Raw genomic sequence first — 3848 nt, forward strand, 5'->3', positions numbered from 1 at the left:
CCACTCACACTATTCTGATATCTGGACATAGAAGACTTACCCCACTGTTCTTGCCTGTTTTTTAGTACAGGAGCACTAGCTAAAGAAGGTGCAAGCATAGATAAACAATTCTGAAACTGCGAACAATATCCTCCTCTAGACCTGTTCTGACCATGATCAAACTGCTCTGTTCTAGTCTCTTATTTACTCTCTCTCTTTTCTTCATCTTTTTTACCTCAATCTACTGAGCATGCATCATCAATCTAGAAAGATCCATGTCTCTGTTGAGCATAGCATTCCTACACTCCTTAACTACCAATCCAGACACATCGGTCACAAACTTACTCATGCTTGACCTAGGGTCAGCTATCTGATCAGGGGCATACTTAGACAACTGGTTGAACTTGAGGCAATACTCCTTCACTGTCATAGAGCCCTGCCTCGGGTTTATGAACTCTTCTATCTTAGCTTCCCTCATTTCAAGTGGGAAGAATTTTTCTAGGAACGCATCCTGAAATATTTGCCAAGTCATAGGGGCTGCATTCTTCCCTCTACTCTTCTTCCACATCACCACCCAGTCATAAGCAACATCATTCAGCCTATAGGATGCTAATTCTACACTTTATTCTTCAAAAACATAAAATATAATTGTGGGTCCTCACATGCTTTTGATCCAAAGAATTCTGGCGGGTTCATTCTTATAAAGTCTCAAGTTCTGGCTGCAGCTAAATCCCTATCCTAATGAGGTGGGACTGCAGCCTGATGATTACCTTGAACATTAGCTGTCACAGCTTGGGCTAGCGCCTGAAAAGATGATCAAAACTCTGCATGTGACACATTCTCATTCAAAGGATCTGCGGGCTAAGGTAGTTGGTTATTATTTCTATGGGCATTAGCTCAGGAGGCATATTCTGTCATAAAAAGCACGAGTTAATAGCAGATAGAAATAGCTGTAAGCATGATGGATTATGAAAGAAAAAAAAGGATTTTCCTAAAATGCTTTATAGCCTCTTGCTTATAGATGTGGCACGTTTCACACTGATGATAAAGACTCTATGTAACATGGCTTGTCTGACTCTCTAGGACTCTCTAAACCTTAGGCTCTGATACTAAGTTTGTAACGCCCCAAAATCTAGTTCCTAGGATGCCACACGGTGCTCCGAACTACAAGTAGTCCTGAGCTAACCCTGGTTGCCTTCTAACACATCTGAATCTCAATATGGGGAAATATAAGTATAAATCATGATAAAATATGGAAAATTTTCTGAATAATCAGAATATATCTGAAAGTACAAATCTCATCAATTTGAGTAAACAAATACTGAACTGAGTTCTATCACTGGGACTGAATCTGAAACTGAGACTGTGGGAAGTAGTTATCTAACTGACATGACCCGAATCTGAACTACTGGGGTCCAACCTATAACCCCAGCTAGAAGGGTGTTAGTACCGTACCACGAGTAAAGACAACTGCTATGGAGTCAACCCTAATCTAGCGGGTGACTCCTGAGATCAATCTTGCACTAACAGGTGATCCCTGAGTATATCAGTCCTATCTAACGGGTGATATCTCATACCTATGCTGGCTACGTAGTTCTGGAACTTAGGGATTGCTCCTAGGGATCTCATTACTATCTAGCGGGTGAGCCCCCATCCCTAGGCTCACTCGGTGCTAAATCCTACTTCCAACTAAAAGACACTAAACTAATTCTTAGACTGAACTATTACTGATCATACTGGTTAACTGAACTGGACTGGGGTTACTGGGTTTCGTTGACTGACGGATTACTACTGAATTCTGTCATCTGACTGTATACTACTGAGTTCTGAACTGAATACTTGAATGTTATTGAGGTCTGAACCGCATACTGAATAGGAATAGACTGACACTAAGATTACTGAGTCTTTCTAAGTTTTGTAACTAACTGAGTCCTACTGATCATGGCAAGATTGAGATTATTTTGAAAACTGACTCAGCTCTAGGGACACAGCTAAATTATCGAGTACAAGTACCTCCAGGACTCGATAGAATGTAAATAATAAGACATGACAATTCTTGAATAGCATACAATAGTCTATCATTCACCATACAATCAATAAGGCATCTCTTCAAGCACTTGAAGATCATAAACTTGTACATACATAGGAATGCATACTAATATCTCATAATTCATCCAATAAAGAATGCACATGAATAGGAATACATGCAACATAGCATTATTCATTCACTAAGTCCTTTCAACAAACACTAGGCATGCATAAACTTATACATAATTGGGGATTTCATACTAACATGCTATAATGACTCTATTTTCTTCACATAAGCATTTTATCGAACATATAGAGAGCATGCTTTGGTTATACAACAAATTCTACACCTAATTATCATGGATACATAAATCAACATGCAACTTGAAGGGGTTTTATCATGAGTAACACATAAATATCACATACTAGGATCAAAGCTTAGGACTTTGTAATCACAACATGAATTAAAACTCAACAATAACAAGAACTTCAATTTCAATTCACATGAATCATGAAAAACTCAAATATATATAATCTTTGAATTTAGAAAAGGATTCTTGAACTTCTTGGGTGGAAGGAACTCAAGAATCAACACCTAACATACCTTAGCTCTTAATTTTACGAAGATTGACGGAGGAATTTTCTTGAATTTAGATCCTCAATTGAAAACCCTAACTTGTTCTTGAGATAAATTGTGATAAACCACTATGTTTTGGGTGTAATAAGGCTGAATCTCGTGTTTATGGGTTTATATAGGAGTAGAAAATTGACTGTTTTCCCCTTGAAAGCACAGAGGTGGAATGCTGAAACTTTTGGGCCAGGGGAGTACCCAGGGCAGTGCCCTGCCTAGCCCTGGGGATTATCCTGGGCGGCGCCCTGCCTATCCCTGGGGACTAGCCAGGGCGACGCTGGCTAATCGCCATGAGCTACTATTTTGGGCAACCAAACATGCCCTTACACTATCCAAAAAATTTCAAAACTCACCCGAGATATACTATTGACTTGCCCCATCATGAATCAACTTAAAAATCGACAAATGGAGGTCGACAAGGTCATGAAATAAATTATCAAATTTTGAAGGCTTATGAAATTAAAAAAAAATTCCAACACTTAGTTAAATTTTCTAAGTGTGAAGCTTCTCTTAGCATGCTTTAAAGAGCTCTAACGCCTCAAAAAATTTGCGGGGTATTACAAACAATTAGTCCTTGCATAAATACTAACACATAGATTCCTCACAACTAATATCTGCATTATTAATACCTACATAGCTCTAGCCAATTCCCAAACGACCCTTTAATGCGCGTTCATGTTTTACTTCCTCCGTTTCAAAATGAATGACCTACTTTATTTTTTAGTTTAATTAAAAAAAGAATGATCCCTTTCTTTTTTGACAGACCACAAGATTAAATGGTATTTGGATACATTTGACATAAATTTAATTTAGACCACTAGCTTCAAACTTTTTTTTTATTTTCTTAAAATCCATACCAAACTAAAAGAAATCATTCTTTTCAAAATGATGGGAGTAACAAGTTTTGCAAAATAAGTTGTGCTTCTTCCTTATATGTGATGTTCGGTGTGATCCCTGATCCAGACCCAAATCCAACAAAGGACCCGATCCTTGGCCTAACACCAACTTAGGACCCGATCTTTGGCCTAACACCAACTCAGGACCCGATCCTTGGCCTAACATCAACTCAGGACCCGATATTAATACCTACCTGAGACACAACCCTGATATTGACCACAACACTGACTCGGGACTCAAAACCGACCTCAAGATCTTAATTGATTTCAATCATGAGATTTGACCCTATACTCGACCTCAACACCCCCTTGAC

The sequence above is a fragment of the Capsicum annuum genome, chromosome 10 (genome assembly GCF_002878395.1).
Source record: "Capsicum annuum cultivar UCD-10X-F1 chromosome 10, UCD10Xv1.1, whole genome shotgun sequence".
NCBI classification, from domain to species: Eukaryota; Viridiplantae; Streptophyta; class Magnoliopsida; order Solanales; family Solanaceae; genus Capsicum; species Capsicum annuum.